We start from the raw sequence: 24,471 nt of genomic DNA on the forward strand, positions 1-24,471 counted from the left end.
CGTTTAAAGTTCGATTTTATTGAATCATATTGAGGCGTAATGCCTATAATTTTGAGCTCAACTCGTCATCATCGTCTACCTACACTGTTCTTGTATTTGACCTTCCGATATGGCGACATTTCGAGACTAAGTTACTTCTTTACTCTCAAACGATTTTGATTTTTGAAACTTTTAAGAGATTATTTATTAATTTTATTAATCCGGGGCCGGGAAAAAAATTCAATTTCATAGCAACTCCTTGTCATCACTTTTAAGACGTACAAAAAACAAACAGTAAAAATATTTTTCCAAAAAAAGATGGCCACCATGGTTCCATAGACATGTAAATGACTACTTCATATTAGTTACCGTATCGAAAGAGGCAGGCAGCCGAATATTGACCTTCAAAAACAGTTAAAAACAAAGCTAATGCAAATTTTAACAAGACCACTAAATACCGTGTAGTTTTAACTTGACAACTGTATTAGTTAACTTAGAATAGACGTTAAAATAAATCGGAGACTGCATCTTTGGGATGGCAAGGTAATAATTTCGCTAATAGTTTGTAATTTTGTATGTACAGTTAGGATAGTGTCAAAAAACCACTTAGAGTTACAGTTTGACAAAAATAACTTTGCAATTCTGAAATTAACTATTTATTTTGACTCCTGTCACATTTATACGTTCAAATACTGTCAAGAAACTTTGCTTGTTTAAAAACTATCGAGTATTCGTGAGGGTTTAAATACTTACTTAACTAACTCATCATCATCATCATCATCTCAGCCATAGGACGTCCACTGCTGAACATAGGCCTCCCCCTTTGATCTCCACAGATACCTGTTGGAAGCGACCTGCATCCAGCGTCTTCCGGCGACCTTTATAAGGTCGTCTGTCCACCTCGTTGGTGGACGTCCTACGCTGCGCTTGCTAGTCCGTGGTCTCCACTCCAGCACTTTTCGGCCCCATCTGCCATCTGCTCTGCGAGCAATATGGCCTGCCAATTGCCACTTCAACTTGCTAATCCGGTGGGCTATATCGGTCACTTTGGTTCGTCTACGGATCTCCTCGTTTCGGATTCGATCACGTAGAGAAACACCGAGCATAGCCCTCTCCATAGCTCGTTGAGCGACTTTGAGCTTTGAGATGAGGCCGATAGTGAGAGACCACGTTTCGGTGCCGTAAGTCATCACTGGTAACACACATTGGTTGAAGACTTTCGTCTTGAGGCACTGAGGTATGTCGGACGAAAAGACATTGCGTAGTTTCCCGAACGCTGCCCAGCCGAGTTGGATTCGGCGGTTGACCTCTTTCTCGAAGTTGGACCTACCTAATTGGACTACTTGTCCTAGGTAGATATATGCGTCAACAACTTCGAGTACCGAGCTTCCAACAGAGACTGGGGTGGGCTGAACATGGACATTTGACATAATTTTCGTCTTGTCCATGTTCATTTTCAGGCCCACCCGTTGTGAAACTCGGTCGAGGCCCTCGAGCATCATACTGAGTTCCTCCATCGACTTTGCCATGACTACGATGTCGTCGGCAAACCGAAGGTGAGTGATGTATTCGCCGTTGATGTTGATGCCAAGTCCTTGCCATTCCAGGAGCTTGAAGGCGTCTTCCATTGCGGCAGTAAACAGTTTCGGGGAGATTACGTCCCCCTGTCTTACGCCTCTTCTCAATGGAATCGGCTTCGTGCTATGCTCCTGTACTCGGACCGACATGGTGGCGTTATTATACAAACACTTCAACACCTCGATGTACCGATAGTCAATATGGCATCGTTGGAGTGACTCAAGTACCGCCCATGTTTCCACCGAATCAAAGGCTTTCTCATAGTCCACAAACGCTAAGCATAATGGCAAGTTATACTCCTCGGTCTTCTGTATAACTTGCCGCAGCGTATGGATGTGGTCTATGGTACTAAAGCCTCTTCGGAAACCGGCTTGTTCGGGAGGCTGGAAGTCATCAAGCCTGTGCTCGAGACGGTTCGTGATAACCCTTGAAAACAGCTTATAAACATGGCTTAGAAGTGTGATGGGTCTGTAGTTCTTCAATAGGCTGTTGTCACCTTTTTTGACTAACTACAAAAATACAAAGTCATTGGCTTCGGAACGCGGATGAAACAAAGAGTGGAAGCTATTATATACATTATATATAGAATATATTATTATCGATACAAGATTAGATCAACAATATTACCTAATGTTGCCATGGTTACTCCAGAATTTTCTTATTAATATTTACCTACTTAACAACATTCCATATTTATTTACAGCCTTTACCCATAATTCACACGCAAACTGGTTTAGTTAACATTTAAAAGATAATGAATACAACCAATGACTAATAGAGTGAGAGTGTAAAAATGTTTTTACCTAATCTATTAATATATTATTAACTTAGTATAAATTAAGATGAACGTATTCGGTTAATCTGGCAGCCTGATAATCCTAGGTGGTTGTCAGACTTTCTGGCTTCTGACCGCCCGTCACAACTGCCAAAGATGTTCAAATGACATTCGGGACCCATAAATTATACCTTCCGAAACATGAAAGAATTGGTTACGACATAGATGGCCACCCATCTATGGACCAATCGCGGCAAGTTTTGCTTTACCTTATAATCGATCGACTCGTGCGGCTATTACTTGGCCATGAGTTATAAGAAATCCTAGACACATTAAATATTCAAAGAATGATCACTCTAATGATTAATCGAAGCGACAAGAGTTATTTCATCTGGCATCTCAAATGCAAAATACCTATGTAATTGCAACGCTTTGATTAATCAGTCATGTTCGATTTACATAAGGTAGCTTCTTATATTTTGCTAGCTTCCGCCCGCGGCTTTGCCGGCGTAGCGTTCGGTTATATCGCGTTTCCAAGAGAATTCTTCAAAAGTCCTGGATAAAAACTATCGTATGTTCTTTCTCAAGGTCAACTCTATCTCTGTACCACAATTTTATTAAAATCAGTTCAGTGGTTTAGACGTGAAAGCATCACAGACAGACAGAGCTACTTTCGCATTGTAATATTAGTAGGGATAAGTAGGGATGTGAAAATTTACTTCTATAGTTGTGCAAGAGAACAGTCATCCTGTGACAATTAAATATTGTATTGACGATTTTTCTTATGACTGTGTTTCGGATGGCACGTTAAACTGTAGGTCCCGGCTGTCATTGAACATCCTTGGCAGTCGTTACGGGTAGTCAGAAGCCAGTAAGTCTGACACCAGTCTAACCAAGGGGTATCGGGTTGCCCGGGTAACTGGGTTGAGGAGGTCAGATAGGCAGTCGCTTCTTGAAAAGCACTGGTACTCAGCTGAATCCGGTTAGACTGGAAGCCGACCCCAACATAGTTTGGGAAAAAGGCTCGGAGGATGATGATGACGATTTTTCTTATATTATGTTTTTATCTAACAATCCCATAGATGAATTCCATGCTAATAATACATGATTATGTAGAAAGAGAAAATGAAAATACATGTCCTATTATTTGCCTATACCCTTCAAAATGTGTTGCCAACGAACCAAAGTAAAATAATCTCAATTATACTTAGTATTAGGTCTAATTTGGTTAGACACCTAGTAGTATATAAATTGTTATTGTAAACTAAACTTTGCTGGTACAGTAATAGGGTATATTTTTCTTGAGCCAATCAAACGATTGCTGTAAAAGATACGTAGCGCTTATATAGGCGATGACAACCGACAATTTATAAGCATTTATTTAAATGGCTTTTAAAGTTGTATTTATTTGCTTGTTTATTTATTCAATAATTTATTATATCGCTTAGATATAATGTGAAAAGTTTGTCTCTTCTCACTGTATCATTTCTATTCGTTTTTTCTATGAAAGATAGCACACAGTTTTTATAATAAAAATAAGCTTAAGAAATATTCTATCATAATCTAGAAGTCATCCTCATTCATTTGTTTCGATAAAATGTCAAGATACCAGACACTTATTTTCATCAAACAAAAGAAAAACAATTAACCTATTTCAATACAAACAAAGAAAGTGCAAATTCCTCTATTCGAACAGAGTTCTTTAATTTTCTCAATGAATATAAATCTTGGACAATCTCGACATTGAAACCCATAAATTGTATTAATTACCAATGAATTTAAGCGGTTTATACGACAACTAACCATGATGATGAAAAAGGAATGTGATTCATTCACGGAGGAAGAAAGATAGCGGAGATGCCATAAGGGAGGTAGGTCAAGCGCCTTCTTGTAGGTCAACTAACGTACGGTAGGCGTGATCAGTTACTATAACTAAGGAGGCGTTCGGGTTTCTTGTCAAATCAAAACCAATCTTTCAATGTTTCTGGTGATGGTCTAGATTGATTGGTGATTTTATTATATTGGTAAAAACAATAGGCGGGTTCCGTGGAAGGAGCTAGGAACGTTCCTCATCTCCCGAACACCTGAATTTTGGCGCGCTACTTTCTTAGGAGATTTTGCGTTATGACATCTCCGCTAGTCATTTTGTTCTCCATGGATTAATTAAACTGGTCAGCTTCATTCCTATAAGATTATGCGATCATGGAGTGATTAAATGCATACTCGTCGGCCATCATTATTTATTAAATGCAAAATTTTCTATTGAGTTTCTAATCTCGTATCTTATAATATTCTCACTCTGTGTGAATGCTAACTTTGTGTTTTGTTCTACATGGTTACAACTCTTACAGCCAGTTTCTTCATCAAAAGTTAAAGCCAAAGTAAAAGTCAAAGTAATGTCTAAAGTTAAAGTAACGGTTAAATTCAATTTTTCTATGAATTTTGCTGTCACTTTAGCCTTGAAAAAACGAATTTGACCGTTACTTTTACTTTAGACATTACTTTAACTTTTGACGAAGAAACTGGCCGTTAGAGGTATTTTAAATTCTGTATTTTCCAAAAATGGGCGGGGCTAACACGTGAGACGTGAGTCAACAATTTCTTCCAGCGGTTTCACCCGCGCCCCTTGGGAACTACTACGCGCTTTCCACAATAAATGGGCTATCTACCGCAAATATGGATGATTTCATTTCATTTTAATTTTTTGGTGAGATTCTACACCCACCCGATTCAATATTATGTGTACAACTCAACCAATTCAAAATCATTGCTCACTTGATATTCCTTTGAGCTAAAACATCTTAATTAACACAATTTAAGCAACGTTTGCGGACTATTCAAAACATAATACCCCAATTAACTTTACCTTCTAAGATCTCTCATCTATAGATTCGCTATCTCTATTACACATCAGAACTCTCCTACTATCTATCCCTGTCTATTCTCTATTGATTTAACACCACGGAGTAGGCAAAGATGATTGGAGATGCCATTATGCAGGTAGGTCAGGCGCCTTCTTCTAGGTAAAATTCGTACGGTGGGCATGACCAAAACGATCAGTTACGAGTGATCTAACGGGACGTTCGGGTTCTTTAAGACATCTGTCAACGATTTTTGGTATAACATAAAAATAAGGGTGAAAACAGTAACTTTCCTCGCATTGTCTAATTTTGGCTCGCTACTTTCTTAGGCGATTTTCCGTTATGGAATCTCCGCTAGTAATTTTCTTCTCCATGTTTTAATACTATTAAATACCGATAGAGATAGTATATCGTCGATAATGAATGAATGGTAACTGACACGAGTATCGATAACGTTTGAGAGTAAAGTGTTTTGTGTGGCGGTATCGATTCTGTCCCGAATCATTCGAGTTGTCATGCTAGTCAGACTTGGGTGATAGATTTTACCTAGTTTCGATATACAGGAATATCTATGGGTTTGAAAGTGATGTTGTTACAACAAATAAACTGATAGTAGGTACCTATATGATCATGTTGTGAGGAAGGTGATGAGTATGAACGTGGACGGATATAGTGGAAGAGGAAGACCAAAAAACGATGAATGGATTGTGTGAAAGTAGATATGGTAAGAAAGAATGTTACTTGTGAGATGACGGCAGATAGAAGAGTATGGAAGGAGAAAATATGCTGCGCCGATCCCAAATAGGATTGGGATAAGGACAGGAAGATGATGATGAGGATGATGAGTAGGTATATGGTCTTATTTATCGAGAAGTGCTGTAGGATGAATATACACATCACCTATGTTTATTCGACATTGAAAGCAACAGTAATAATTTGTTTCACTGTCATGAATATTACTCCACCTATAATGTTAAAAAATATTTCAAGTTGCAAGTCTATATTACTTCTGAAAGATATGTTGCCGTTCCCACGAAAAACCGTGAACAATATACAGAAAGAAATGGCTCATAACATTTTAATAGATATTCATTTGTTTTGTTGTCGATAAGAGTTTCAGTCAACAGTACATTTGGTAGCACGTTCTTGAAGTTTTTTAACCATGTTTTTGTTATTGTTAAATGTCTTGTATTTTAAAACCATTGCCTTTGTGTTAGCATTTTTTTTTTCAATTTTCTCGATAAGATATTCCACTTTAAGTTTGAGAAAAAACATTTTGTTCGAATGATTGCAATCATTCAATATAGTTTAAGTAGTCTTAATTAAAGGTGGTAGACTTTCTTTGATACTCTTTTCCTAGGTGAAATTAAAAGAGCTGCACATGATCTATTCAAATCTATACATATAATAAATCTGTAGAAAAGTAATTTTTGTACATTGAAGAAATTGACAAAAAAAATAGCCAGCATGTTAAAGGATAACTAACAGAACCCATTTCCATCATTTTTGTCATTTTTGTCTGTTTGTCTGTTTATCTGTTTGTTTGTTCGGGATTCACGTAAAATCTACGAATTAAATGCAGACAATGCTTATATACAAAAATTCTACGTAACTTGGGGTATTACTTAGTTTTTGTTTCATCGAAATCGATTCACTCTATCAAAAGATATGATTAATTATGTGAATTCAAGATGTAAAATATTACGACACGCAATCTATTTGTCAAAACTGTACATTTGAATGTTGTACTTATATTAGTTGATCGGCCTATTATTAATCTTTACACAGAAAACCACACCTTCGCCTTCACCAACTTCGGCAGAAAAAAAAAATATGAAAATTTTGTTTAGCCAAGGTTAAAGTAGCTCCATCTGTGGTAAATAAAATACATCAAATTTGTCAAAGGAGCGAGGTGGTAAATGACAATATTACCATACATTCTTTATAGAGGATTATTATTTCAACAGATGGAGTTGTGTATTTTCCGTAATTCACCATATTTTAACACGTAGTGTAATTTTTCGATAGACATTTCAATAGTGTTTGTCAGTTTGCCGTGCCACATCAAAATCCAACTATAATTATTACCTTGATGAAAAGAAAATTAATAGTTCTCAGCCAAATTTAAAACGGTACCATCTAAATTATTTTTTTAACATTATGTCAAAAATGATGACTTTAGTGGAACAATTAATTATCATTTAAAGTTTCAGATGGAGTTCATATCAGGATTTTTTCATAAACATAGTTTAGCTTATCTTCCAATGTGGTGGCCTTAAAACAAATTACTTTGAGTGAGTAGTATTAAGTAGACCTTAATTATTTTTTCTGATGCAAAATATGTAAACTTAATCGTAGAAGAAATGAGGATCTATCTCTCGCAAGCGCTGCTAAGCGTGAGGAAGGTAATGTAGGATTCTGTAGCTTTAAAAACAAGCCCAGATACAAAGTGCAGATAAGAAATGGGAGCTCTCTCGATTTAATACCATACACACGTAAAATGCTTTATGCGTCTGAAAACGTACAAATTACGCGCCGCATACCAGAGACATGCTTACTTTCAACTTCTGATCGCAAATACACTGTTCACGATTACGAACAGTCTCAGTAAGACCCGAGCCAAGTCTAAAAACCCTAAAAAACACCTTTTATATAAAACTACGTTTGATGTCATTTAATCACAAAGACAGAATTGTTTTCTGTTGCAAATCCTATCCACCTATATCCTATCCTAATCCAGAATGCATTGCAGGTGTGCATTGCACAAAAACCAATGGTATCCTATTCGAGAAGTCAAAAGAGTTGACCTGCCAACGTCAGCTTCTGCGCTGAGCAAGTGTTCTTAATAGTACCATCAGAATTACATTCATCGTTGAATGAGGTGAATAAATTTTCAGAAACCACAATAACAGTAGGAGCCAAAGCGTATTATCGCTTCATAGAGCTCTGATTGGCCCCAGGTGACCAAGTCAGGTCTGATTTGTTCGTTCATCAGATCTTTGAAAGTGTTTCGGTGGATACTTACTGTCGTCCTGTTTACGTGTGACACAAAATATGGTATATAAACGTCCTCCGCAAGAGCGAAATTTTTCCGGTGTGCGGTAGTGACGCACAGTATACAACACTTATGTTTCTTTTGATTTGCTGGCTCCACCAAGAAATGACAAATTGCGAGGGTACATTCTGAAAATCTTGGCAAAACTACAGGTTTCAAGTACGAACACATGAAGTGGACTCTCACAGATACGTACATTTTGCCTATTCGTGAACTAATGCAAACATTTCGGTGGAGTCCCGGCTTAGGCCTCCCCCACATTAGGCGTGCGCGATCCTCGGGCGTGTGAGTAGCGCGGGCGCCGCGCGTGCGTCGCGAGCGCGTTGCGTGAGCGTCGCGTTTTGCTGCCCTGCGGCAATCACAGCGCGCTCGCGGCGCGCACGCGCCGCTCTCCTTGACGTTTAACTGCTAAGGCGTTTAGCGGGCGGCGGGGATAGCAGGCGAAGGGGTAAGAACGCAACTCGAGCGCCGCGTGCTCGCTGCGAGCGCGTCGCTTGCACTCTTCACACATGCTGCAGGGCAGCAAAACGCGACGTTCACGCAGCGCGCTCGCGACGCCCGCGCTACTCACACGCCCGAGGATCGCACGCCTAATGTGTGGTCAGCCTTACCATGAGTAAGTGAAACTATCCTACCCTATGCGCCTGCTGATGATGATGACTCATTTTATCATCCATCCAGCTATTCCCCAACTATGTTGGTGTTGGCTTCCAGTCACCGAATCTGTTTTAGTACCAATATTTTGCTTGGAGCGACTACCTATCTACAATCCAGTCAACTATACAAGACGATATCCATATTATGGTAAGACTGACAGACTTTCTGGCTTCTGATTAGTCGCAGCAGCTGCAGAAAATGTACAAATGACAGCTTTGTCAGACTCAGAGCATGTAGACATAGATTATAGCTGTTTCCTGTGAAAATTACTTACGCACCATACGTAATAATTTTCCAAATTGGCTGAACAACGTCACAAACTTTACTTCTTTTGTTTAGATAAATGGTCACATCCACAACACAACCTTGATCAATGAATCTATGCGACTGCTAAGTGCTAATCCTAATTATACTGTCACGTGAAAGAATGCACCTACGGGATAAGTAGTATTTTGACGATTCTATATTGCCCACGCAGACGAAGTTGCGGGCAACAGCTAGTTCTAAATAAAGACGTTGACTAAATCAAGTTTAGGCACAGATTAGGATGAAATTTAAAACAGAAATGGTAAGACGAGATATTATCTAAATAAATTCGAGCAAACTTCATTTAGTCGAGATAAAATTTGAAAGATAAATTCTCAAATAAGGCCGGAGATTATGTTACTCTTTGTTTTGGAAATTTTTAACGTCTAATAAACTTTTTGTGGCACGAATATAGTCGCAAAGAATAATTTATGGCTTACAATTTTGGGTCTAAGTAGAATAATATTGTACTTTTTTAGCCAAGAAGAAAATAGTGATTTCATTTGCACTTAGATTAGTAGGTATATTTGCTTATTTAAATTCAGTAATTTTCACCATTGATTACATTAATCCTAAGAGATATCTAACCGATCCCTCTGATAAAAAAAAAATCCTTTACTACTATTGCGAAGTGCTGTACCTACTCACAATTAGTTGTGTTTTCTATATGTCTGCGAATATAATTACAATTAGCAATTTGGTCCCACTAGATGGAGGTACGACCTGGCCAAGGTCGCCGGGAAGCAGAGGATGCGGGTTGCTGAAGATCGAACAAAGTGGCGAACCTTGTCCAGCTTGTGGCCCTTTGTACAGTACCTAGTGGATGTCTTTCCACTGACGCGACAACAACGATTTGGTAATAAGCTACGATACTACTTCTAAAAACTCATAAGTACTTGCTAAAATATACACGGATATTCAATTCAATGGGTTAAAGTAGCTGTAAAGTGATTCAATCAACAATTCCAAAACTGAAGCAAGTACGGTTTCTAATTAAATTAACATACAAATCAATTATATCATTACTGAATAATTAATAGCAGTCTGCTAATTCATAATACAAATTAATCAAGCTACTTTAACTCAAAGGCGTATCAATATAATCGATTAGTTTCACCAATCGCTCTAATTAATACATAATACTCTCGATACAATATCGATACTAATAATAATCGTATCGATAAAGATCTGAATCATCAAAGTCCGAGTTTTGTACAAATAAATAAATATCTCGACGTTCGATTCAAGTTTATTGACTATAAATCTTATCTCTATTTAAATAGAGTGTTATTTTAGTTACGATCATTTGGGTGGGTATTTAAAAGGTGATGATGTATTGGACGAAGCTGGTTGTATAGAGTATCAATAGGCAAATGAGTTTAAGAAGGTACGTTAAACTGTGTGCATTTGTACAGTTTCGATGAAAATTAGGGATAGTTAGATGCTAGAATATCTGGCTACCAATTTTACCACGTTGTTTTTGTTGCCCGGTTAACTGGGCTGATTAGATGTTCTGTAGTATATAAAACAGCGGTACTCAGCAGCATCCGGTTAGATTGGAAGACGACCAATAGATGATAGAAGGTTGGGCACATGATAAAATTTGTTTCTTACTCATACTTAGGGGACGTGAAATTGAAAATAAAGTGGTTTGAATTCATGGATGCGTTTAAAAAGCTAATAAAACAAAATATGAAACGAGCTTTTCACAAAACAAAATATATACATTGTTTTATATCATCAAATAAAGCGCAATGAAATCAAACAAAGTTAGATTTGTAAACGAACAAGTGTACCAACAAACAAACTTAAATAATTGTTCACTACACAATGAATACCTATGTCAAAAAGAATATTTCCAATGGGCAAATAACAGAATGATTCGGAAAGGATACATCAATTTATAGCAATATTATACCCTGAATATGAAACCCGTGAAAACAGGTTTCAATCCAACGTCCATATTATTCACTGCTACACCTGCCTAGTCTCTTCCCAAGTTGGGATTGACTTGATCTGACTTAAGTACCTACCAGTGCCCTTTTTGAAGTAGCTGCCACCACAACCCAATTAGGTAAAACAAAACACAGCGGGTGAAACCGCGGCGGAAGTTAGTATTTTATTTAGACAGTTTTTACGTTGTAATAAGAGATTTTTTTGGAACTTTATGGTCTCATTCTCGTAATTTAATTAAAGTTACTATCTTTTTGGTCATAAATTCAAAATTATGCGCGAGTAACATTGTCTAGACTTCAAAACTTACCCAGACCTTTAATTAGTTTCGATTTTTAGGGTTCCGTACCCAAATGCTAAAACGGGACCCAACTGTTTTCGCTCCTCTGTCCATCCGTCCGCTTGTCACCAGGCTGTATCTCATGAACCGTGATAGAGAGTTGAAATTTTCACCGATGATGTATTTCTGTTGCCGCTATAACAACATATACTGAAAACTAGAATACAATAAATATTTTGGGGGGCTGTCATACAACAAACGTAATTTTTTTGCTCATTTTCCAAATAATGGTACGGAACCCTCCGTGTATTCCGACTCGCACTTGGCCGGCTTTTATTTTTCTTCAAGAGATTCCGAACGGGAGTTCTTAAAGTTTTTTCTTAATAAGTTTGTGTTATATATTTCTATGTATTTTCTCCGTCATACTCGCGTGTCGGATATTAATTTCGGTTATAAAATATCCAAAATAATAGTACCTTTGGTTTTCAAAATCCTTGTCCTTCAGATGAATCTGTAACAAAATAAATACAAAATTATTAATTTATAATTGTTAATTCAAACACATTATTTCAACAACATTTAAAATAGATGACCACATTAAAATTGGGCTACAATTTAACACATGATAATAACCGATTATATTTTAGGCTTACGATTATATTATTGTTAAAATGGTTGAACCGAAAATGCGTTTATCATTTTTATAGGTCATTTTAACGATCTTTCGTCTGGCTTGCGGTTGGAGATGGTAGGTTGGTTTAGAAACAACCCAAAATGAAGGACGAGACAATGTTATGATCTGTTGCTGTTACTATTTTTACAACATACGATGGATGGATGGATATAACATCGATACGATGGTATTATTATCATGGTGTTTAAGATAATATAATCTGCAATATTTATTCACTAGTATTGACAGCGGTTTAACTAGCACCCTATGGGGTTTTACTTCCAGAATAAAAGCAGATTTCATCCGTGTCCAGATAACTCTAATCTCACATCTCCATTTCTAGTTACTTTTTCGTGATCCGAGACCCGAAAATAGTTGGGAAAAGACTTGACAGACGATTAATTGTTTAAGAAAACTAACAAAATACTGAAAGACTGTGATATAATTAGGTATGCCCTCTTTAGTCATTTGCTAATTCGACCAGGACTCTGGTAGTATAACTTACTTGACGATCATATCCGGGTCATCATGTAATTAAATGTCTACGTGATCCTTCCTGTCATAGCTTTCAATGAATAGAGGTAATCAATGCCCTTTCAGAACAAATTGTGGCGATTGCCAATACATTAGCTTGTTGAAGGCCCGAAGCTTAAGCATACAAAGTAGTACCTATGTATACACTTACTTGCGGTTGTGGACGTAATGTCCAAATAGTTTTAGTTTAATTTAAATAAATGCTACTTTAGGTAAATTGTAGGTCAAGATAAATATATCAAGCTTCATTGCCAGACCAGTGTTAAATATTTTTTATCCTAATGAATTGATTTTAGTTTACAAACCGAAAGTAATATTTGATAGGTTAACTACTGAAACCAAAATTATTAATTTTTAAGCCAACCTACTATTTATTTTTTAATATTTTCAAAGAAATTAATGATCCCAAAAAGGCTTAAAATATTTCACAAAAAATTCCCTTTTATAGCTGAATCGTGGCTATTAAAGTCCTTACGTTCAAATAATATATGGTATCCGTGTAGGTATTCAGAAAATACGAAGTACACGTACGTTTTATATATTTTCATTCGCTTAAGTGGCCGGCAATCTACCTGAACAGGTTAATTAAAAAAAATGTTTGCCCATTATTGCCCGTTTGAAAAGGCTTTTATTTCCTTACGTATAAAATATTACTTAGATTTCTTTTTAATAATATTTGTGGTTATTGTTTGGGCCGTTCTTTCGTTGTTCTTTTGTTTAATTTCAAATGTGTGTACCTTTACGTACTTACACCTTTTTTCATTTGTTTTTTTTTTTTCATAACAATCTGTGGCTACGATTAGTAATTGTGTTTAGTAACGATTTGATAAAGGAATTTACTTTGACCATAAAAAGGTAAAATTTCGACTAACCGAAATTGTGTGTGTGAATGTGCCATGAATTATAATTTCGCGGACATCTTATCAAAAGTTCCTCAAAAGTAAGCTCATAAGTTAAGAAAATAACAAAACATATAGATAGAGATAACAACTATTCGCAACTCAGACTAGATAAAACCGAAGCCCCATTCAACTATCTTGCAAAAAAACGAACCTATACATAACAAAATCCAATTCGAGATCGGGTCCAAATCTCGGAGACTAGCCCATATCTATTTGCCGAAAGATTCTATTGATTCGCGGAACCCTACCTAATAAAGTTAGGGGTGCAGCACCCGGAAAAATTGCGAGAAAAAGTGGAACTTTCAAATGGATACATAGATAAGATTGTGGGTTCAGTTATCAAAATCCGTGTGAGATCTTTGGGCAATAGTGTTGTGATGGTCAGTTTACTTTGTGTTGACGATGAATCTTAGAGTCCCGCACACTACAAAATTTTAGTCAGACGATAGTTTGTTCGGGGTCATAAAGCATAGTATGGAAATAAATTATATATGTGCTATATGCGCATTACAAGGAACGCTGACTGGATTCACGACTTTCTTTAAAAAATAATAACCAAAAACCGGGCCAACTCTCAGTCGACTGTTTAATCTGCAGTGTGGTACTTCTAGTCTTTATATTAGTAATGCAATTTGGGTTGAAGAGAAGGCAATATTGATCTCGATGTTCGTCTGTTTTAAATTTTGATTTGTATAGTTAAATAAATAAATAAATATCACGACACCTTCACACACGGTCGGTTAGCCCCATGGTAAGCTATTTATTAGCTTGTGTTATGGGTGCTAACACAACTGATAAACTACATATAGCTACATATATACATAGTTATAAATACATATTATAACACCCAGACCACGGCCAATAAGCATGCTCATCACACAAATGTCGACCGAACCGGGAATCGAACCCGGGACCTCAGGTCCGGCAGTCCGGCATGGTAACCATTGCGCCATCGAGGTTTGTATAGTTTACGTGTGAGTTAGACGATCATACTCAAAGAAAATCCGTTCGAATACGCGAACGGACGGTACTAGTGTGAAAAGTTTATCCAGATTTCATATAAACTAAATCATAATGACCATCGTTTGGCATGTCTCACGAAACAAGCCATAATTGAAAGGGATTCTTTCTATAAAAAAGTGCATAGATTTAATCTATTTATAAAGGACCCATGGGACCCAATAACCTTTTAGTTCGACCTTTTTGCCACCAAGCGGACATTGACCTTATACTTTTTTTATGAAAATGCTTTTTACCCACAGTTGACAGAACATAAAGGGTGTATGCGTTTTTGAAACGATAAATTGCTTTAGAAGCAGGTTTTTTAACGAAATCATGAATGCATAGCTGAATTGAGAACCTCCTCCTTATGAGTTTATGTGAGGTACAATTTTTTGCAGAGTGGTGATAAATAGACTGATCAAGATTATCTAGAATCTAGATGTCTAGATACACTATTTGACTTTAAAAATCTATATTTTTATCTTAAACATGATATTGAAGCTTAGATGAGGATTATTAGACAGCATGAGTGATTTTAAATCACCGACATAAAATGACTTGGCGACATGCCGAATACAAGGGGGATATTTTAGACTATGACAATTTTTTTTAATATCAAAACTCACAAACAAACACCGAGTAAGAGTTTATTCCCCTCATAATTCCTGACATTTGTTTCATCTAAATGTCACCTCGCTTAAATCCCTACTAGAATGGCACATGCATTTTTGCTCGTATCATTTTTGTACGTTGGAGCTGAGTGCCAAATTGTCAATCTTTCAATCAATAATTGTTAGTGGTATTGCCAGTTGCCAAAGGGTTTTAGTTTTCACTTTTGTTGAACATATTTGGCAGATGATTGAGGTTTTGAGTATGTAGTCAGTGGTCAATTGACATCTTGATGATGTTATAAATTACACGTGTCATCGTGTTTCATTTAAAAGTTTTTATACTGTTGCTAAGCTGCTCTTGTTTGTAGATTTTTTGATATTTTCCGTACTTTGTTCTGTGAATACCTACTGTCACATTTAGCATCAAGTCCGATTTAAATTATCACACAATTTTCACAGTAAGGAGGTAGTCTTTATTGGTCGATAGTAGGCACCTACCTACTAAGTAAACAAAAGACCCAGTAAGTAGATACAAAACTAATTTGTGTCTCCTATTATAATTTGAGAATTGCCGTATCAATTCTCTGATTAATTTGCTGAACACTCATACTAGACATTTTCCTACAAAAATGGATTTTTCATTTCAAAATAGAACTAGACGACAAAGACTGCCCAATTTGAGTTTCACGGTTGGACACTACTAATTGGATTAATATCTGACTAGTGTTTTTGTGTTGCGTGGGAATTGTATTTTATTCTATAAAATCACTTTCATGCGTAACGGGGTAGAATACAAAAAAAAACATATCTTTGTTAGAGTACAATGGATTTTTTCATCATTCATCATCATCATCATCATCATCTCAGCCATAGGACGTCCACTGCTGAACATAGGCTTCCCTCTTGGATCTCCACAAATACCTGTTGGAGGCGACCTGCATCTTAAGACATTGTCATGGTTATTATGTCTTCGTGTAAAACACTGGTGCATCCTATTTGACAAACGCCCACACTTCTAATCCATAATAGATTGATCAACTAAGCGAAATGAGTTACAACAATAACGCCAAGTCATTGACCTTTTAAACTACGCTATTAATAACCACGTCAGGTTGTTACAAATTTTGTATACTTATTTACGATATTAATATAAACAAACATAATTATATTGAAACCACCTGTGCATCTGTTTGACTCGAAAGGTTAATTTCGTGAACAATGTTTATTTTTGCACTTTCAGAACAAAAGATAGTTAAGGGCAGAAAAAATGGGTCAGCTATTTTTGTTTGAAAAGTTTGGTTGATAGCCAGAAAGTTTTTTGTTAAAAATTGTGTCAATTAATTTTGTCGAATTATTTTGAGTAGTGACACGAATCAGATGAGATTTTTTTGCAGCTGTTATATCCGATTTAAGTGTGATGATAGAACCGTGTGATGTGTTAATCTTTGGATTAAAATGATATAAATGAATTTGTGTGCCAATTTTTACGTCTGTATATTTTGAGTAAAAGAACATCAATATGAACTTTTTAGTTAACTCCAGCGTATTTTATATTATAAGTTTAAACGAATTCAGAACAGAGAGTAAATCAACTTCCAATGAGCCCAAAAGACTTCAGTTGCCACTGTCATGTTGAATGTCAGTGCTGAGTCTTGACCACCATACGTTTGGGTCACAGAAAATGTCAACTGTTTTGGATCATAAATTTTGAAATGACTACAGGAAGAAAACTGGCGCCAGTGATTGACAAATTGTAAAGAAATTGTTTGTCATGTTTTGGACAAAAGGGAAAATGTGATGCGGAAGAAGATATCCATTATTAACCATGCAAAATATGTATATGAAGGACGAGGAAGCAATTAGAGGTTTATGTAAAGAAACTGTAGTATGATTAATATCGCAAGAAAACTTTGTTTTGTTATTGGATTTTCTACACAAATAAATACGTTGATGTTATTAAAATAGCTGTCCACTTATTTGTGACCGCTAGTGTATTTTTTTAGTTTCCTGTTTTACATTTACACTCATTATATTGCTTCTTATTTCCCTATATTATGATGTGCATATTAACAGCCTTTTTATTTTCTCACAGCTCAAATCTTTTTACATATAAAGGAGGATATGAACGCAATCAAATGATATAATAATAACTGTTAAATAAATAAAAGTTACCTATCAATCTATCCAATAATTTCATTTATTCCCTGTCAACGGGGTCAGTTTATTTATAGATGAATAGTTTTGATTTAATTTTGCCAGCTTACTCAAACACTTCACTATTTACATAAATGTGAGCACACAATCGATATTCAAACTACATGAAAACAAATGTAGGTACATTCTCAGTTTATTGACGCTTAATGAAAACATTGTTTAAGTAGTAAACGGACAAACGCCATTGGTGGAAACAACTGTGCTAATATGTGACGGTGGTTCATTTGTTTTCAGTACAAATGAGGAATGAGTTTGGTGTAAGAGATTTATTTGATTCCCTTTTCTTCAATATTAGTACGAAGAACTTAGGTTTGAATAAACTAAATAAATCATTAACAATTATCTTGAGCTTAAGTTAAGACTGGCACGGTGGAGGACACCGCTTCGGAGAATCTAGTGAAGTACCTAATTCATTATTTTTAAAGCAGAAGGGATACACCTATGTATATATGTGGTCATTTTCCAAGCAAGGATTCTCCGAATTCTACCGGTTCCAATAAAATACTTTCAACTTTCAAAATCCTCAATACAAAACAACGACATTATCTATATCGTCACTTTGCACTTAAACTTACCCTACAGCCACAGCACATGTATGTTTGTATGTACCTACAAGACATTTCATATGACGTCACATTTACGTAAGCACGATACTTCTTTCTAGTAATTGATATTCATGTACTTTATACTAGTTCTTGTCCATGACATTGCTCAGATGCCACAAACGTGTCCGGCTGTAGACCAAAGTCGTTCAGTTGACAATTTGCCAAATATCACTTCGGTGTGTTCGAAATTTAAATAGACGATCGTTTTTTTTTTTTTTTTAAGTAGATATATATGGTACTACCGATTTCCCGCGGTTTCACCCTCGTTTCGTGGGAACTACTGCCCGTACCGGGATAAAACAGCCTATGTAACTCGGGAAGAGTCTTGCTTTCCAACAGAGAAAGAGTTTTCCAAATTGATTCAGGAGGTAATTTTGGAGCCTTCAGGGTACAAACAGACAAACAAAAATGTTTATCCCTTAATATATATATTAGTTATGAAGTAGGTACAATATTTTTATGTTTTCTTTTGTCTTATACTCTCAAAGAATTTGTTTACTTTTTCTTTTATGACTTGTGACTGAATGTTTTATAAAATGTCACGGCCGTTGGTTTTTTAAGATTTTTTTTATTTTTTTGGTTTGTTCATCTAGATATTATAATTTTAATGTCATGAGTAAAATATTTAGCCAGTTCATGTTATGTAAATCGGAATAAATATTGCAATGTTTAATAAAATAACAATAAATAAAAAAAAATAACATAGTACAGACATGTATATTAATTAAATCTAAGTTTAGACTAGCCTAATGAAAATGTTATTTAATGTATCCTGGTGTTTTTGTCACTGGTCTCTTATTATATTCCAACTAATATTATAAATGCGAAAATAACACGGTCTGTAAAAAAGGCTGTCTGAACCAATTTGAACGAAATTAAATACATAGATAGCCTAAAGCCTGAAAAAGGACATACATAAGCAACTTTTCGTGGCAACAATTTGTGGAAAAGACCAAAATATCGAATGAAATCATAATTACATAACCATATAACTATAATAAAATTCTATGACCACGGTGACATCATACAAGTAGTAGTAGTTTCAACTGCCTCGTTGGTCTAGCTGTCGCAAGTGCGGCTGCTGAGCACGAAGTCTCGGGTTCGATTCCCGAGTCGGGCCGAAATCGCTTTGTGGGTTTTAGAAGACTTTCACAAAGCAGCCCGGAGCCTGGAAGCTGGTGATTGATTCACCCGTGCATCGGAGAGCACGTAAATGTCGGTCCTGCGCTTGATCTCTCTCCGGTCGTGTCGGATTACCGTCCCATCGGGCTATGAGAGTTAAGGAATAGTGAGTGCACCTGTGTCTGCGCAAATGCTCGTGCACTATAATATGTCCTGCGTAGTTGGCTAATCTCCTTACATGAGAACAGCCGCCGTAGCCGATAATCGGCTAGGAGGACATCATCATCACAAGTAGTATCCCTTTTATTACTACTGTGATATGAATATTTAATAACTTTTTTTCTTTTCCCGAAATAAACACCTAATCATATCGACACGTGTGATATAAATATTATAATTTATTACGATTAACTGACAAGAATATTTAATGACACACCTTCTTTTACAACTAAACGAAATTCTTTAACATTCATCATAGTAATTATTCAGCAAGAAGATCTTATATGTATAACATTTACATATAATTTAGGTATTAACACATTTCGCTAGTAGCAACAACATACGAATTTAATTCGTACTTAATTTGATCATGATTATACAAATGGTTTGAAAAGTTTTATAAATAACTTTTGGTCTTCATTTACATAAACACCTCGTGTGTTTATCAAACAATTCTGATAGGAAAGTTGTCCTACTTTAAGAGTACTTAAGTAAGAAAACCGATAAACAGTATCTTCTCATTCATATTCCACTTAAACTCAAAACACATTTATGTAAGTAAATTGTATAAATATTTTTTTAATTTATATCTGTTAAAAAGAAAATTTTTAAAAAAGATGCATCCAGTAAGACTGAAAGCTGATCCCAATATTCATGAAAAGGCTGGGTAGTATTGTTCAAAAATATATCAGTGTCGACTTATTCAGAATTCGAAATAATGAAAAGGTAAAAATAATCCCAAAAATATCTTTAGAAAATATCGTAAGGTAATTCTCAGAAACCAAAAAAAAAATCTTAAGAAACCGCGCCACAATTCTCAAATAAATTGTATTAGAAAACGTAATTAGAGACTCCACAATTCATCGCTTTTGGATAAAAGAAAAAGTTGGAATATATTTTTATTATAGAAATAGATTTTTATCTGCCAGTAATCCACTTATCGTGATACGAATAACAAATGAGATACATTATTAAGCACTTTTTTGCGGAAAAAAATATAAAAACGTGAAAAAAATGCGTGGAAATGACAGAACCGTAAAGAATGCTGAATGAATTTCAGCCATTTGATAAAATAATTATACTTTCGGGACAAGGAAATTGTAAAAACTTTATTATACCACTTACATCAAGATACCTAACTGCACCAATAAAGTTTTGATATAGAAATCATCAACCATCCCCGGAAGGTACCTACACATTGACTCTTATATACCTAGTAAGTTTTCTGTGTTATTTATACCACTACAAAACAAAAGCAGCTACCAATAGAAACGAAAAGAAAAAGACTGATTGAAAAGCAGTAGCTTATCGAACAACTAAGTACATAATATACTCAGAAATATTATTTACTCTGATATTTTCACACACACAAGCACGTATAAGGCTTTAACATCCAAAACACTTCAAATAATCCTTTGTTCTTTCACGATAAAACGGTTAGGCCTTTTTTTAGTACAGCACGTACTTCTGAGGCGACTCCCTTTATCCAATTCGTTAGATCCTCTCTTTTTGTACCTTTCTTCAAAAAATCTTATAGAGTACGAAGTTGACTCCTTTTGGTTCACGTTTGAAAATCGTATTGAACTCGAGGTAAATCGCACATTTTGGAAAATATGTTCCCTCTAGCTAGAATATAAAGGTACTTCTATCTGTATTAAATATATTATCACTATGTAATGCATGTTGTTTTTGTGATGAATTCCAATTTTTGAGGCTGTTTTGAATCACATACTGAAGTTAAACATTTTAATTTTTGAAAGATTATCTAAACATCCCGACCAAAAACATATCATGCTAATGAACAGAACAATAACAACTGTCTTTTTCATTATTGAAGAAAAGAGCAACATAAATAAATATAAATACATTTTCAAGAAAATCACATAGAAGGAAAAATCTGAAATACTTATTTTATTAAGTTCTTTGTACACATAAGTCATGTATTGAGAATCGATTCAAAACGTTCGTTTCGTTATTGAGGCTTCAGAAGCACATGAGCTCAGCATCTTAGACTTTCCCAGAATTGAGCAAAGCTGAACCAATTCTCAGAAATTCCATTAAGCTTGCCTTTCAATTGATCTTACTAATCTTAAGTTTTTCATGATTTTATGTATCGTAATCCGATAATCTTCTGTGAAAGTCAGTAAGTTTATAATGTCTGCGCTATTTATTTTTACCAGCTTTTAATCATGCCATTACCTGATCTCTATAATAAAATTTTAAGAAAAAAAAAAGAAGAAGGCCAAATATTTTCAACTCACAGACAATGACGCATAAACTTATTTTTTAAACAAACCACATCGTAAACGGTTCATCCACTGAAGAACTACGATGTCACAGACAGACATATAACGGTCAAACTTATAACACAACCCTTTTGCAACAACAGTTAATACACGAACGTACGCCGAAACACTTCGTCAACACAAGTACCTAACGCAATTAATGTTACCTCAACTCCTAAGAGACGCGCTAAGTGAAAATACACCGAGGAAGCTTTCCTTTAGTTAAAAGCAGCATCACGTGAGGTCTCGAGAGATATGCATTTGCATTCAGTTTTGTAGTTACAAGGATAATTTAGGAGTTTGTGAATGCTGTGTTTTGAATTATCACTTTGATGCGCAACTGTTTTGTGCCTTAGATAATTTTGAGCTTGCATTATCCACGAAGCCACAGATATGTTTTTTTTTGTAGTTTGTCTAGTAATATATTTATGCTTAGCTGTTGAGGATTAAATATATGAGTTAAGTAAGTGAAGTTTTATAGATATTTTGCTGTGAGATTTCGCAGTAGCTGGGAAATGAAACGCGTTTAATGAAAGGAGAAACGTTAGTTATACACTAACGTTTCTCATTTTATTTGGAAATTCAGCAATATTCGAAACATATATACAGTTCTTAGTATACAGACAAAACTTCGGTTTTCTTTAAAGGAAACAAAGCATGCATCATAAGAATTCTCTTTCTTCAGCTGTTCAATATTTCCATATCATAAATATCTATCGTACATTAGCATACACAACATTCAACCCTTCTCTGGATACACTTACATACACTACATACAATTTTCCCACATTATTTGATACTAGTTGTGATTTCTCTTTTCTTTATCTAAATAATTATTTGCTATTTATAGCTTTGTTTAATTAAAGGTTGTACATATTATTACTCTAAATATTTCATAAAATACACTACATTCCAGTTTCCCACATTATATGAATTTTACAGCACTGTTATATGAAGGACAGATCTGTTCACATCTGGTTCGGTGACAGACACGTTTCACAGTCATCCATGACCACAGCCATCATAGCTTTATGTGTTACATATCGTGTTTTACTCGCTATTATTATAGGCTAGTAGTTATTTTGCACTGTTTTACCTTTGGCCTTTAAATAAAGGGCCTACCAAGGTCTTCAAAACCTTCCTTTTTTAACGATTGCAAAAATCATCGAATGACCCCTCCCACTGTGAGTTAGCAGCGATGAGGGAGTCTCAGACTTTTACTGACTAAAAATCCATCGTGTTCCTTCGTAGGCCTTTTTATGTACCAGGGCCGCGGTAACTCTTTCGAACAATCCCGCAGGCCGTCTTCAAGTCAGTGTGCCCTCAATTTGTTACTTATAACAATTACGAGTTTATTAAAACATTTTCTGTAGAAGCAAACACATAAACAATGACATTAAAAATCTGTACCAATATTATTAAAAGGATTTTCTATACCGTAAAGGCTCCGAAACTACTAAACCGATTTAAATTTATATATTATAATGTTACAACTGGTAAAGGTCGGAAAAACAACTAAAATATCTAAACTTCTATTTTAATATAAAACTCCATTCAAAACATTAAAGATGAAAACCTCCTTGAATGAAAAACTTAACATCGGTTGTATTAGCTGTTTATAATAAATTCCTAGTTGACGTTTACGACTAGCTATTAAAAGAAATAGTGCATCTCGTATTCTAAGAAACCACATGTTTTAACCCATGGTATTACGAATCCATCAAAATAGTTGCAATGGCAACAACTATTCCTTTGATTCTACTATAGATTTAATGTTTGGCATTATTTATATAAATTACTGGGTAAAATAGGTTTATTAATAGCTTAAGATCCCACTTCTTGATAGGTATAATAGCCCTATATATGAAAATTATGTAATTTAAAAACAATTCAGTGTTTTTGCTACGCTTTCATTTTATAAGTGCTAAACATGGTCATAAATCATCATCCTCATCCTCCGAGCCTTTTCCCAAACTATGTTGGGGTCGGCTTCCAGTCTAACCGGATTCAGCTGAGTACCAGTGCTTTACAAGAAGCGACTGCCTATCTGACCTCCTCAACCCAGTTACCCGGGCAACCCGATACCCCTTGGTTAGACTGGTGTCAGACTTACTGGCTTCTGACTACCCGTAACGACTGCCAAGGATGTTCAATGACAGCCGGGACCTACAGTTTAACGTGCCATCCGAAACACAGTCATTGGTGTCTAAGATATACTTAGAAAGTACATACAAACTTAGAAAAGTTGGATTGGTACTTGCCTGACCTGGAATCGAACCCGCGCCCTCATACTCGAGAGGTTGGTTCTTTGCCCACTAGGCCACCACGACTTTTTGCCCACTAGGCCACCACGACGACATGGTCATAAATGTTTGGGATAAAAAAAATATGTGGCTTTAATTCTGTAAAGTATCATATTATAGATAGTAGGCTATTTAACCAACTACCTCAAAAGAAGTAGGATATCAATTCGGATGTTTGATTTTTTCTGTATATTCCTGAGTACAAATTTTTCAAATACTACCGAGAGTAAATACTTAGTCAGCTGTGAATGAGCTACTTTCATTTCTACTATCAGTAAAAGATGTTCGCATAACATTTATCAACATAGTAACACAATCTTTTGTTTCAAGACATTTACAGCCATTTTTATACCTTCCCATTGTGGTAGAGAGAATCGTGTGTTTTTCAAAACGTATGCTTTACAAAGTTGAACGGTGATTACATTATAACTGTAAATTATTCTTACGTTTGCGTAGACATTGTCTGAGAAATTTATGACGCTGTTTCTTTAAGTTGCTTGTAGATCATTTGCGGTTCGTTCCTGTGTATTGAATTTATTTTTAGATCTTTCAAGTGC

At 35.5% G+C, this 24,471-nt stretch overlaps 1 protein-coding gene across 3 annotated transcripts in view; it reads right to left on the reverse strand.

Moving 5' to 3' along the window:
• Positions 1 to 24,471, reverse strand: part of LOC124641882 (octopamine receptor beta-2R) — a 204,845-nt gene that overhangs the window by 166,583 nt on the left and 13,791 nt on the right. For 2 of the 3 annotated variants that reach the window (XM_047180133.1, XM_047180131.1), the window contains exon 2: positions 11,921 to 11,955. The exons of the other annotated variant lie outside the window; for it this stretch is intronic. The gene's annotated coding sequence lies outside the window, so the exon portion shown is untranslated. The remainder of the gene's footprint in view (positions 1 to 11,920; positions 11,956 to 24,471) is intronic. 3 annotated transcript variants of the gene reach the window in all.

The sequence above is a fragment of the Helicoverpa zea genome, chromosome 23 (assembly GCF_022581195.2).
Source record: "Helicoverpa zea isolate HzStark_Cry1AcR chromosome 23, ilHelZeax1.1, whole genome shotgun sequence".
NCBI lineage: Eukaryota > Metazoa > Arthropoda > Insecta > Lepidoptera > Noctuidae > Helicoverpa > Helicoverpa zea.